The following is a 16,033-nucleotide window of genomic DNA, read 5'->3' as shown; positions in this document are numbered from 1 at the left end:
AGGTCCATAAGCTATAAAATATTATGGTCCACAATAATGTCTCATTGACACTTATCCTGTAATATCTCAAAACAATAATGTGTACACCATTATGAGAAATAAGAAATCATTAATGTATATCAGAAACACATAAATGAGCTCAGAGTGTCAAAATATTATAAATACATCAATCATAAATACAACCAAGACCCATTCTATGTATATGTTCTTTAAAACTCTTTAGCTGTAAACCTTTCGTTAACGGATCTGCAACCATGAGATCAGTTCTAATACGCTCAAGTGACACTTTTTGTTTCTGAACTTCCTCCTTGATGGTAAAGTACTTTAATTCCATATGCTTGGCACCTTTGGAGTACTTATCGTTCTTGGAGAAGAATACTGCTGCATAATTATCACAGTTAATTTTCAGCGGCTTGGTAATGGTGTCGACAACCCCAAGTCCTGAAATAAAGTTTCGCATCCATAATGCATGAATTGTGGCTTCAAAATATGCCACAAATTCTTCTTCCATCGTGGATGTAGCAATGACATACTGTTTGACACTCTTCCACGATATTGCTCATTCAGCTAATTGGAACAAATAACCAAACGTATACTTCCTAGGGTCAATACATCCAGCGAAATCTAAATCCGAGTATCTAACAACTTCCAAATGCTTGGATCTCCTATACATGAGTATGTAATCCTTCGTTCCTTTCAGGTACCTCAAGACTTTATTTGTAACTTTTCAGTGATCAATTCCTGGGTTACTCTGATATCTTTCCATTATTCTGACCGCAAAACTAATATCCGGTCTTGTGTAAGTCTGAGCATACATCAGGCTACCAATAATAGAAGAGTAAGGAATTGATTCCATTTCCTTTCGTTCTATATCATTCTTAGGGCATTGCATGAGACTAAATTTGTCCCCTTTTTAAATTGGAACAATTCGTGCTGAACAGTTGTTCATGTTAAATCTCTCTAGAACTTTTTCGATATAGTCTTTCTTAGATAATCCCAATAATCCTTGTGACCTATTACGAAATATTTCTATTCCTATCACATAGGATGCCTCACCCATATCTTTCATTTCAAAATTCTTAGAGAGAAAATCTTTAGTCTCACGTAATATACCTAAATCATTAGCAGCAAGTAAAATATCATCAACATATAGGACTAAAAATATAAACTTGCTCCTACTAATCTTTTGGTATATACACCGATTAACGGTATTTTTCACAAATCCAAAAGATGTTATGGTATCATTAAACTTTATATACCATTATCGTGAGGCTTGTTTAAGTCCATATATTGACTTCTTCAGTTTACACACCATTTGACCTTTTCCTTTAGTTTTGAAACCCTCTGGTTAGTCCATATAAACCTCCTTCTCGAGATCTCCATTAAGAAAGACAGTTTTTACATCCATTTGGTGTAACTCTAAATCATAATGAGCTACCAAAGCCATAATAATTCTTAACGAGTCTTTCTTTGAGACCGGTGAAAGGGTCTCTTTATAATCAATGCTTCCTTTTTGAGTATAACCCTTGGCAACAAGTCTGGCTTTATATCGTTCAATATTGCCATTTGAATCGCATTTGGTCTTAAAGACCCATCTACACCCGATTCTTTTAGAACTTTCTGGCAATTCAACGAGATCTCAAACTTTATTGTATTCCATGAATTTTAACTCTTCCTTCATGGCATCAATCAATTTGTTAGACTCATTACTTTCAATAGCTTGTGAAAATGAAACTGGATCCTTATTAAGACCAATGTCAAAATATGACTCTTGCAAATAAACCACGTAATCATCTGAAATAGCCGATTTTCTTACTCTTTGAGATTTTCTTAATGACATTTCTTGTTGTTCATTTGTGTCAGATATTTGTGAGTTAGTTTCTTCATGAAGTGTTTTATCTAAATGTTGCTCGGTGTTGTCAAAGTGTTCTTCAACAACTGGAACAATATTTGGTATTTGTGTGGAAGTAGGCACATTCGTGGGTAATGGAATGTTGACCCTCACCTATTTTATTTCCACACTTTATTTTTCAATTCTCCCACTAACTTCTCCATTCTCAATGAGTATTGCATTACCGGTTTCAACAATTTTCGAACTATGATTTGGACAGTAAAACACATACCCTTTAGATTTCTCTGGGTAACCAATAAAGTAACCACTTACTATTCGAGAATCTAATTTCTTTTCTTGTGGATTATAAATACTAGTTTCCGCTGGGCAACCCCAAACATGCAGGTGCCTTAAACTAGGTTTCCTTCATGTCCATAGTTCAAAAGGAGTCTTTGGAACTTCCTTACTAGGAACCATGTTTAATAATTATACAACGGTTTTAAGAGCATACATCCACAATAATTTGAATAATGAGAAATTACTCATCATGCTCCTAACCATATCCATAAGTGTTCAATTACGCCTTTCTGCAACACCATTTTGTTGAGGTATTCCTGGCATAGTATACTATGCACATATGCCACATTCCTCAGGGAACTTTGCAAATGGACTTGGATATTGTCTTGATTTATTATATTTTCCATAATATTCACCACCTCTATCTGACCTAATGATTTTCACCTTTTTATATAATTGCCTTTCAACCTCATTAACAAACACTTTGAGAGCATCTGTTGCTTGAGATTTTTCTTTTATCAAATAGATGTATCCATAACGTGAAAGGTCATCGATAAAAGTGATAAAATATTTTTTTCCACCAAAAGATGGAACATCAAAGGGTCCACAAATATCGGTGTGTATAATTTCAAGAAGCTGGGTGCTTCTTGTGGCACCTTTCTTACTATGCATGGTTTGTTTTCCCTCAATGCAATCCAAACATATATTAAGAACAATAAAATTTAGATTCAGAAGAATCTCATTCTTTACTAATCTTTCTAACCTTTCTTTGGATACATGACCCAAACGTCTATGCCACAAGTAAGTAGAACTTTCATCTAGTGAACTACGTTTAATTCTAATATTATATTGAACAGTAAGAAGGGATTCAGAAAAATCAATATCGAGTTTTAATTTATATAAACCATCACTAAGAATACCAGAACCATAAAAAAACAGCATTCTTATATAAATTAAAACATTTATTTTCAAACTTTAAATCAAATCCAGAAACATCAAGTCTTGAAAGAGAAATCAAATTCCTAGAAACTGAAGGTACATAAAGAGTCTGTAATAGATCAAGGTGACGTCCAGTCTCCATGATCAAACGATAAGTCCCTATGCCTTCAATTGGAGCATTCATACGATTTCCCATGAACAAGAAATAGTTATTTGAATTTGTAGTTTGGATCGTAAGGAATCCCTACAATGTAGTAGATACATGAGCAGTTGCACCAGAATCAAGCCACCAAATATTATTAGGAACTTCTACTAAATTTGATTCGAAACATACAAAATCACTAATTGTACCTTTCTTTTCGAACCAAGCTTTATGTTTCAGGCAATTTTTCTGATAGTGTCCTTCCTTGTTACAGAAACGACACGTATCTGCCTTATATTCCTTGTCAGCATCATGTGGAGCTTTAGCAGGTACTTTCTTCTTTTTGAACTTGTTGGCCTTCACTTTAAGTCCTTTACCAGCTCCTTGACCCATGGGGTTAATTGAATGACTCCATTATTTCTTAAGTCTTGACTCCTCTTGAGTAAGCATACTGGACAATTCACTAACATTCTACTTATCCTTAATTGTATTATAGTTAATTTGAAAAGGACCATACTCAGGAGGCAACAAGTTCAGAATCAACTTTCATCCCCAAGGTCTGAAGTCTTGCTGCAATGTTAGTCATCTCGATGATATGATTTTGCATACTACGCGACCCATCAAAGTTCATGGTCGTGAGTTCAGCCATTAGTGTACCAGCGAGAGACTTATCTGCAGAATGAAAAAGTTCTTCCATAAACTCCAGGTATTCCCTGGCACTTTATGTTTGTGGAATAATACTCTTAATGTTGTTGGCAATACTCATTCGCATAAACATAAGTCTCAATATGTTAGAGTGTTCCCATGCTTTATGGAAAGACTTCTCATCCGCACTGCTCGTATCAGTAATGGCAGTGGGCTTATCATTTAGCAGAGCCAAGTCAAGATCTATTACACCTAAGTGGAACTGGACTTGTTCATGCCATTCAGAGAAGTTCAATCCGTTGAACACAGTAACAGACGAAGCATGCGAATGAAGAGGAATAGCTGCAAAATAGATAATACATACTCACAAATCAATATGGATTCAGTAAAACAATTAAAGTATATCGCAGTTATCCTTTGGGTAATTACTACAACACACTATCATAATTTAAATGCTATTTAGTCTTTAATAGGTAATTAAATATTTTTAACCAAACATATATGACATCTTTGGATAGACAATATATATTTGATTAAAAATATTAATTTACATCATCATATTCACTATTCATAGAATAATTGATCCGCCTTTGGGTAAATCGCTGAGTTCTAGCAATAGTGAAAATTAATTTATCTATTTTTTTAAAATTATGGGCATTTCATTCATTTCATGGATAAACTACAATTTTATGTATGCATATTTTTCATAAACATGCTAGTTTGGCCACTTTGGTGGCTAACAAACTATATAAACATAAGTGCACACATAAAATAGATATCATAAGATTTTATACATGTGAATACTTTAAACGGTCTAGTTTGATCACTTTGGTGACTAACAAACTATATGAATATTAATACATACATAAAATATAATTATGTATGTGTATATTTTTTTGTAAAACATTTCAGCCACTTTGGTAATTAATAAACTACATAACATATAACACATGCATAAAATTAAATGCAATCATTAAATAAGTAATCAAATTATGGTCCAAAATATTAAGATAAAACTTTACTACCTTCACTCTAAACACACAGGGCTCAACTTAAGATAAATCAAACACCTTTACAAATTTAAACATTATATGTAGTTTTATGTAACTAGAAGTGTTTGCCTGACAAGTGAGGTTTGCTCAGTTGGTAAAAATATCTCCACCCACGACCGTTAGGTCCTGAGTTCGAGTCACGCTGGATAAAAAGTGTGAAAACACTATAAATCTTTCTAATTTGGGAGGGGTTTAAAAAACAAAAGAAGTGTTTGCCTTAGTGGTCGTAAAAGGTTAAAGCAAACGACCTTGAAAGGATTTGAACATATTCTGGGATTTTATTTTTATTTTTTTTATACATAAAATAATTTAGAACTTAGTTTCCACGTCTCTATGGTAAGCACAAAACCAAAAGGCTGCCGTTCTCGAAAAGCATAGACGAAATTCTTCATAATTTCTATCAATTTTCCCTTTTTTTAATTGCTCGATAATCTTAAAAGCAATTAAAGGAATAGAGTTCAATATTGTATTTTACAAACAGAATCTAAAGATCATGATAATATATTTAAACCATGATTCATAATTGACGAAGGCAGTACATGATTTCTAAACAACAACGCATTCATAAATAGTTGTTCTTTAATGAAGATTATCTGTTCAAACCATTCAGGCTCGTGATACCACATGTAAACATAAACTTAATTCATACCATAATCTTGAACATGATAATCTTACATAAAATTATTACAGAAAACATACCTGAATCGTAAACCATTATTACTAAGCGAAAGCGTTAATTGATAAATTAGTTTCTACTTCCTAGCCCTAGCCTTACGTTACCACAACCGTCAGTGATGAAATTGTATGTAGGAAAAGTGGTAACCCTAATGGGTGGACAGAGCACCAATTTATAGAGATTTAAATATAATCTGGTACGTCCATCAAATAACCAATCGGATGAATGAGATTTGCTCATTAATTAAATATTAATTATGGGTCTTAAACTTATTGGGCTATACGTAGGAAAACTTAGACCTATAAAACAAAATAAAATGATTGTAGGAGAATATTCTTATTGTAACCATATGTCTTAGGCAGGGTATGTTCTTGAGTCTGAATACACAGTATCAATCCACTTAATAGCACCCCAGATTTTTATCATCTATTCTTTATGATTAATATTAATGGCTTTATCTGTCTTATATATGTTTATTCCTATTTCAGGAGCATTTCTTTTCATATGGATTATATTATGGATGTTAATGTCAGCTTATTAGAGAATATCCCATAATCAACTAGTTCTTGTCTGAAATGGGAGAACTGTTCTCTTATCATTTTGGTCATATATTGTACTCCGTATTATTATTATGGTACTCCTTGTATGGTCACTTTTCACCATGTTGGCATTTTAAGATGAATACATGCACTTGAATGTAATGGCCACTTAAGAAACAATTCTATTTCTTCAATTCTTTATCTAACATACATACATACATACATACATACATATATATATATATATATATATATATATATATATATATATATATATGTGTGTGTGTGTGTGTGTGTAAGTTGTATAACAGAAATGTTAGGCTGGATTGGTTCCTTGAACCTTTTGGTTATGACTCATTCTTTTCTTCACATGATTTCTTTTATCATCTTTTTTGGCTTTTTTCTAAGAAAGGGATCAAAGATTAGACTGGAAACCTAAGTATAAGAAAGCAAAGAAGGTCCTTTTTTAAGAGACATCTGCACAAATAACATATATATATATATATATATATATATATATATATATATATATATATATATAAAAGTGTGAGGAACGAGTATTAATAGAGTTATATATATATTTTAAAATTTACTTATCGAAATCAGAACTCATAACGACTAAATTCTGAATTAGCCACGGCGAGCTAGCCGACTCCCACTCCCAACAAGATTTTAAACTATTCATCAACTATAACATTAAAGTACATTAATTTTCATTACACTTTCATGATAACCTATTTTTCTAATACGTTGGTGCTTTGTTGTCTTATTTCACAAGTCATGCGTTGTCTTCATTCCATTGCATCCTATCTGAGTTAGTGTGGATGTGATAAAGACTTTCAAGCATGTAATATATACAAAGAATTAAAAGTGTATTTTCGTGAAGTAACAGTAGTACCCTCGTACTTGTCCAAAGTAAATTTAGTACCACCTGAAGAGGCCACGTGTGTTAAGAAAATAGATATTGGAGCTAATCCATCCTTAAAAGTTAGCGCATGAGGTGATGATTACCTAACCATATAAGGACACAGTAATATAATATGCAGTCAAATATTAGGTAAACTGAAAATAGAGATGGGTTTAGCTCTAACACCTTGTTAAGAAATTGAACATTGTGGCTTCACTTAACCTGATAACTAGCTCATAGATAAGTATTGTCTAAATCATACAAGGAAATGCCAGTCTATTTTCTTAGTCAGTGCGGGACATTTTAACAACATGGCCTAGATAATGTACTCATTCGATTGAGGATTCTAGAGTGGTTTCATCAATTTTACGAATAGGGAACAGATTAAGAGATAATAACATGCTCATATAAGAACAAAGTGAAAGTACAAATAATATGCACATATAAGACTAAAAAGACTAAAATAATATACATACACATAGATATATGCATATACATACATATATACTTCCTCATATCTACAGTAAGTGACCATTTTACCTTTTTATTTTGGTTCAAAATAATTGTCTATTTACAAAATCAAGAAGGAATTATTTTTTATTTTTTTCAAAATTTACCATTATTTACATATTCCAATGTGTTAAGTTAACAATTAATTAAGGTTAGTTTAATGAATACATCTTTTTTTCTCTAGAAGTTTTTATTTCTTTAATGGGTACGCCAAAAGTGAATTGTGGATAAAAGGAAATATGTTTTTATAACATATAATGCACACATAGGTTTTTTTTTTTTTGGGGGGGGGGGGGGGGTTATGGGTACGTGGTGAGTGGGTGATTTGGGTAATGAAGTATACAGTACTATAAAACAACAAGAGCTCAGAACTATTTTGGCACACGGACATGTATTTGAAACTTGTAAGAAAACGTTGTCCGTACTTGTCTTATTAAGGTTGTGGTTCAGTTTTATTTGCTAATTCTTTATTAACTTTGATAATCCATTTGTCGTCAATCTATATCCACTACTTTGATAGAGAGAAAAAGGCTTTTCACTTAGTATTATATTATTAGAAACATAGAAAATCGACAACATTTTTGTATCGAAAAAGTGATTCCAAATCTCAGAGGCAGCAACTTGCAACCGCAAACATGCATTTTCTTCAATTAATTATTAGACTCCAAAACCTACTCTATAGCCCACTATTTTATAGTATTAATTAACTTGTACTATTTTAGTTCCAATTGTGTTTCAGTTTCTGGAAATTCCTCACAATGCGACGTCTCTTTGGTTCAATAGCAACTCCACAGTTCGGATAAGAACTAACAGGAGAAACAATAAATTAATCAAAGAATATTAAAAGGTTACATGCAGCTTTAAAAGAGTTTAAGGTTTTTTTGCGCAAATAGTATATATTCTTTTCGTTTTAATTTATGTAACATAATTTAGCTCGGCATAGAATTTAAGAAAACAAAAAAGATAAAACTTATGGTCTTAAATATGTTATAATATTTATGTGACAATACAAACTTTTTATTAAGGGTAAATGAGTAAATTAAAAAGTTTAAAAGTTAAACCTTTTTCTAAATATAAAAATTGTATCATGTTTTTGAAACATATTAATAAGGAAAGTACACATAAACGGAGGAAATAAAATTTTGACACATCAAATGAAATTAACCTACAATAAAAATTAATACTTCTGTATACGGTCAAAGTCGGTTTTGCCCTTCGTGTAATTAGACAAGACTGGAACATGATAGATCGAGGGTCATCTCCGTGATATCGAGATGAGACCTGAAGCCAGGTTACCGAGCTCAAGATTCAGGGACCGATCAATACCGAGTTCGAAGTCATTATCGAGCTCGAGTCCAAATCGAACTAGGATGTGAAGTGGTGTTATCGAACTAGGATGTGAAGTGGTGTTATCGAACTCGAGATCCAAACCAGTTGATACCAAGCTCGAGTCAATATCGAACTTAAGTCAATATCAAGTTCGAGATCTAGAGATCGACCAGTTCCAAGACCGACCAAGATCGTGCTAAGAGGCAAAGAGCCGTTGTAACCGCACCAAGGGAAGGAATCTCGGCGGAAATCAAGGAAACACTAATTAACAAATCTATCATGGGATCCCCACTATGTATTTTTAATTATATCCAAAGTAGGATCCCTTCACTATAAGAAGAGTGGCTATCATTTCTGTAAAGGGATTGAACATTGAGACATCTATACACTCCCATATTTTAAGAGATTATTGATATTCACATAGAGATACAGTAGAGATTATCCTTTTGTAGGCTTTGTACATTGATTCACCTTGCTTGTTCATAAACTATTTTCCACTCAATTTGGTTTGTATTTTCATTCTTTTTTTACAGTCAATATTCGATATATTTCTACTTACTTTTCCGATTTGTGCCAAGTTACGCCATGTATCCTTAGAACTACGTATAAATTCAACTCTATCCATTTTTCGGGTAAACAGTTTGGCGTCTACCGTGGGGCTAAGGATAACAGTGGTTATTTGGTACGAATCTCTGCAAAATACACCGTTTTACGCGTGCTCTTGGAAGTGTTTCTGATTTCAGGCTGAAAACAACGAATTCTCGATTATGGCCCTACCTATCGACAACGAAGCTGGCCTTCAAGATGAGAACAACAACTTGACGCCCGGGGATGAAAGGCCGCCCGTCGATGCCATTGGAGCTCGGGTCGAAACACCAATAGACATTAATTCACATGTGGCCATCGAGGCGAACCAACGTTCCGACCCTAAAAATAACATTCATGGTGAAACTCGATCTGTGGCTCGCAATACCCAAAACGTTGAGAAAAACGAAATCAGCTTGCGTATGATTTTCAAGATGTTGCAAGCTCAACGGGTAGCGATAGCTCAGTTGTAGAGTCAAACCCAGGCACTGAGCAGGCCGGAACCCAGTCCATCCCGAGAAGTCACCCACAAAACGGGGCCAACTGTAATAAGGTCAAATGATCAAGAATCGGGGACTAATCCCGAAATTGTTAAGATACTCGAGGAACTAACGAAACGAATAGAGTCAGGAGAAAGGAGGATCGAAGCAAACGACAAATAAATGGAAACGTATAACTCTAGGGTTGATCAGATCCCGGGGGCACCACCAGTATTGAAAGGCTTGGATTCCAAAAAATTCGTATAAAAGCCCTTTCCCCCAAGCGCAGCCCCAAAATCGATCCCCAAGAAGTTCCGCATGCCCGAAATTTCTAAATATAATGGAACGATCGACCCCAACAAACACGTCACCTCTTACACATGTGCCATTAAAGGGAACGATCTAGAAGACGATGAGATCGAATCTGTATTATTGAAAAAATTCGGTGAAACCCTTTCAAAGGGAGCAATGATATGGTATCATAATTTACCACCTAACTCTATCGATTCTTTTGCTATGCTTGCAGATTATTTCATAAAAGCACATGCTGGAGCCATAAAGGTCGAGACCAGGAAGTCAGACCTTTTCAAGGTAAGACAAAAAGATAACGAGATGCTAAGAGAATTCGTATCTCTTTTCCAAATGGAACGGATGGATCTACCACCAGTCACAGACGACTGGGCTGTTCAAGCTTTCACTCAAGGTCTAAACGAACGAAGCTCGATGGCTTCATGACGATTGAAACATAACCTGATCGAATAGCCAGCTGTTACTTGGGCTGATGTGCACAATCGGTATCAATCGAAAATTAGAGTTGAAGACGACCAGTTGGGTTCTGGGTCCATTATTAAAAGGGACATCAACCGAGAACAAAGGCCGATCAGGGATCGATACCAGCCGTATAGTGGAGATCATAGGGGTAACGAACCAAGACGTAACTCTGTACAAGGCGATAAAAGAGGTGATCGAGGCCAAGGGTCTTGGGGGCTGATGAACAGGAACGGGTTCGACAGGCATACCGGACCTAAGGAACCACCACAGTTATCAGAATATAACTACAACATCAATGCATCCGCCATCGTGCCAGCTATCGGACGCATCAAAGATACTAAATGGCCTCGACCTCTGCAGACCGATCCTGCCCAGAGGAATCTCGATCAAATATGCAAATATTGTGGCAGTCATGGCCACTGAACGGAAGAATGCAGGCAACTGAGAGAGAAGGTAGCCCGGTTATTCAATAAAGGGCACCTTCGAAATTTTTTAATGACCAGGCCAAAAACCATTTCAAAAACAGGGATTTCAGTAGACAAAACGAACAAGAAGAGCCACAACACATCATCCACATGATCATCGGTGGGCTCGATATCCCCTAGGGGTCGGTTCTTAACCGCACTAAGATGTCGATTGTAAGAGAGAAGCGATCCCGCACTCAGGATTACGCACCCATATGAACTTTGTCCTTTAATGATGAAGATACAGAAAGAGCCATGCAACCCCATAACGATGCACTGGTAATATCTGTACTTATGAATAAAATTCAAGTTAAGTGTGTGTTAATTGATCCAGGAAGTTTGGCCAACATTATTAGATTAAAGGTCGTAGAGCAACTCGGTCTACAGGACCAGGTCGTGCCCACAACCCTGGTTCTAAATAGATTCAATATGGCATGTGAAACTACTAAGGGCGAGATAATTCTGCCAATAAACGTGGCCGGAACCATCCAAGAAACGAAGTTTCACGTAATCGAAGGAGACATGAGGTATAACGCCGTTTTTGGAAGACCGCGGATCCACAATATGAGAGTTGTACCCTCGACCCTCCACCAGGTTTTGAAATTCCCAACATCGGAGGGAGTCAAAACTGTCTCTGGAGAGCAACTGGCCGCAAAAGAAATGTTTGCCGTCAATGAAGCAATTCCGATATCTTCACTATCGTAGACAAAAGTATCGGATTCGAAGGGGGAACAGAATACCAAATAACAATCACAAATGTCAGCTTCGACCCAACTAGAGAATCAAAAGACTGACGAAGATGATGAACATGGGGTCCCTAGATCCTTCGTGGTCCCCGATGATTCCGACGCTACCCAATCAATGGTCGAAGAACTGGAGCAAATCATGCTAATCGAATATCTGCCCGAATGAAAGGTATACCTGGGCACGAGGTTAGATCCTGAGCTCAGGAAAAAGCTTATTCAATTTATTATAGCTAACATGAACTGTTTCGCTTGGTCCCATCTTGACATAACAGGGATCCCACCGGGAATCACCACTCATAGGCTAATCTTGGACCCAAAATTCCATCCGGTAAAACAAAAGAGAAGGCCCCAGTCTGAGGTCAAACATGCCTTAATAAAAAACGAGGTAACCAAATTTCTTAAAATAGGATCCATCGGGAAGTAAAATACCCCGAATGGCTAGCAAATATGGTGGTAGTCCCTAAAAAGGGGAACAAATTTAGACTGTGCATAGATTACAAAGACCTGAATAAAGCATGCCCTAAGGATTCTTTTCCTTTGCCTAATATCGATCGTATGATCGATGCCACGGCTGGCCACGAGACTCTCAGTTTTCTCGATGCCTATTCCGGGTACAACCAAATACAGATAAACCTAGAGGATCAGGAAAGGACCTCATTTATCACTAAGTACGGGACTTATTGTTATAATGTAATTCCATTCGGTCTAAACAATGCTGGTGCAACTTATCAACGCCTAGTAAACAGAATGTTCGAAAAGCAAATAAAAAAATCAATGGAAGTTTATATTGATGACATGTTAGTTAAATTCCTGCGAGCAGAGGACCATTTAAAGCATTTGAAGGAAACTTTCGACATACTGAGGTAGTACAATATGAAGCTCAACCCCGAAACATGTGCATTCGGGGTTGGCTCGTGCAAGTTTCTCGGTTTCATGGTGTCCAATTGAGGAATCAAAATTAACCCCGATAAAATCAAAGCTATTGAGGACATCGCAGTAGTAGATAATGTAAAGGCCGTACAGAGGCTAACAGGACGGATAACCGCCCTGCGATGATTCATTTCGAGATGCTTAGATAGGAGCCACCAATTTTTCTCTCTACTTAAGAAGAAAAGCAATTTTGCATGGACTCCGGAATGTCAGCAGGCTTTGGAATAGCTAAAACGGTATTTATCGAGCCCGCCGTTGCTTCATACCTCAAAGGCAGACGAACAACTTTATCTGTATTTAGCTATCTCGGAGACATCAGTAAATGGAGTCCTGATTCGAGAAGAACTAGGTACACAATTACCTATTTATTATGTCAGTCGAACTTTAGGAGAGGCACACTTAGAAAAATTAGCGCTTGCTTTAATAAGTGCCTCTAGGAAACTAAAATCATATTTCCAGTGCCATTTGATACATGTTGTAACAAATTATCCTCTTCGAAATATTTTGCACAAGCCTGAGCTTTCAGGTCGATTAGCCAAATGGGCCATAGAAATCAGCGGGTACGACATCGAGTATCGACCTCGAACCGCTATCAAATCTCAAATCTTAGCAGACTTCGTGGTTGACTTTATGTCGGCCTTCGTACCCAAGATTGAAAAGGAATTACTGATAAAATTGGGTAGCTCTTTGGGAGTCTGGACCCTCTTTATGGACGGTGCCTCGAACGCAAAGGGGTTTGGATTGGGCATCGTACTAAAATCACCCACAGGTAATGTAGTTATACAGTCTATCATAACTACAAAATTTACTAACAATGAGGCCGAGTATGAGGCAGTGATTGTAGGTATCGAACTAGCTAGAAGCTTGGGAGCTGAGGTCGTACAGGCCAAGTGTGATTCCCTCCTAGTGGTAAACCAAGCTAATGGGACTTTTGAAGTCCGAGAAGATCGAATGCAGATGTACCTAGATAAACTATAGGTAACTCTACATCGATTTAAGGAATGGAATTTTCAACATGTACCCTGAGAACAAAACAACGAGGCCGATGCTCTTGCAAACTTAGGTTCGTTGGTCGAAGATGATGAACTCAACTCGGGGATTGTCGTACAACTCATAAGATCGGTGATCGAAGAACGACACGCCAAAATAAAATCCACAAGTTTAACCTGGGATTGGAGAAACAAATATATAGAGTACTTCAAGAACACGAAGCTTCCATCAGATCCAAAAGAATCGAGGGCTCTGCGCACAAAAGTAGCATGGTTCACCTTGTCCATTGGCAATGTGTTAGGGACCGGGAGATACCGACTACATCCTACGTGAGATTCATGAGGGCACTAGTGGGAATTATTCCGGTGCCGATTCATTGGTCCACAAAATAATCAGAGCAGGATATTATTAGATCGATATGGATAAGCATGCAAGGGAGTTCGTTCGAAAATGCGACAAATGTCAAATACATGCGCCCATGATTCATCAACCCGGGGAACTTCTCCACTCGGTCCTATCTACATGGCCTTTCATGAAATGGGGGATGGACATCATTGGCCCCCTCCCATTGGCCCCATGCAAGGCTAAGTTTATTTTATTTATAACTGATTATTTCTCTAAATGGGTTGAAGCACAGACTTTCGAGAAAGTCAGAGAAAAAGAAGTGATAGACTTCATTTGGACCACATCATATGTCTGTTCGGGATGCCATCCGAGATTGTATGTGATAATGGAAAGCAATTCATCGGCAATAAATTAACTAAATTTCTCGAGGATCACAAAATCAAAAGGATCCTATCAACACCTTATCATCCTAGCGGGAACGGACAGGCCGAGTCGACCAACAAAACCATCATCTAAAATCTTAAGAAAAGGTTAACCAACTCTAAAGGAAAATGGAGAGAAATACTACCCGAGGTCCTATGGGCATACTGCACAACATCGAAATCCAGTACTGGAGCAACACCATTCTCGTTGGTTTATGGCGTCGAAGCTCTCATCCCGGTTGAGGTCGGAGAACCTAGCATCAGGTTCCGATATGCGACAAATGAGTCGAATAATGAGATCATGAATACGAGCCTAGAATTATTAGACAAAAAATGAGAAGCCGATCTCGTCCGATTGGCCGCCCAAAAATAGCGGATCGAAAGGTACTATAATCGAAGAACTAATCTTCAACATTTTAAAATCGGGAACTTAGTGCTAAGGAAAGTCACCCTCAACACCCGAAATCCAAATTAAGGGAAACTAGGTCCGAACTAGGAAGGGCCGTATCAGGTTCTCGAATCGTCGGAAAAGGATCCTACAAGCTCGGTGTGATAAACGGCAATCAACTACCAAGCAATTGGAATGTGTCGCACCTAAAATGATACTACTGCTAAGGTACGCCCCACCCATGTTCATTTATATTTCGAAATTAACCCTTGCAGGTGTTCGACCAGAAACATGGATGGATTGTTCAACTTGAAGCATTTAGGCCTGAAAGCACGCATTGCACTCTTTTTCCCTTAGATCGATTTTGTCCCAAATAGGTTTTTCGACAAGGTTTTTAATGAGGAAACCATTGATCGTTCTAACTTGGAATGATTCAACAGTATCCTAGGCCTCTTTACAATCAACCTCGAATACTGGGGGGCATTGCCATCGAATAAATCAAGTTCAATGCAAGAAAGTTACTTCATGTCAAACAGGGTCTCGATAGGAAAAAGTGTAAGGGCCAAATGGCCGAACGAACCATGCCCGCGTAGTTTGCTCGAGCCCTGACACAAAACACGAATACATGTATAATGACTTATAAAGAGAAACTTCTTCTTTACCGATATCTCATATCTCAGAAAAATCTTTCTGCTTCATGTTCAAATAGGCTTAAGGGCCGACCATGACCGTAGTTTGAAAAATTACCCCATAAATCGGGGACTGCCAACTGAAAAATCAATGAGATCAAGCTCCATTAAGCCTAAGGGCTACATTACTTCGACTTAGAGCAAACACTCACTCGACCATAAAGCCTAAAGGCTGTTCTCATTAATTCGAGTTCGAGCAAATACTCACTCGACCATTAAGCCTAAGGGCTATTTTTTTTCGAGTTCCAGCAAACACTCACTCGATCATAAAGCCTAACGGCTATTTTCACTTCGAGTTCGAGTTCGCACTCATTCGACTATAAATCCTAAGGGCTGTTTTCACATCGAGTTCGAGCA

The sequence above is a fragment of the Nicotiana tabacum genome, chromosome 24 (genome assembly GCF_000715075.1).
Source record: "Nicotiana tabacum cultivar K326 chromosome 24, ASM71507v2, whole genome shotgun sequence".
Lineage (NCBI taxonomy): Eukaryota > Viridiplantae > Streptophyta > Magnoliopsida > Solanales > Solanaceae > Nicotiana > Nicotiana tabacum.
The sequence above is the reverse complement of the archived record's forward strand: the minus strand, read 5'-3'. Positions refer to the sequence as shown.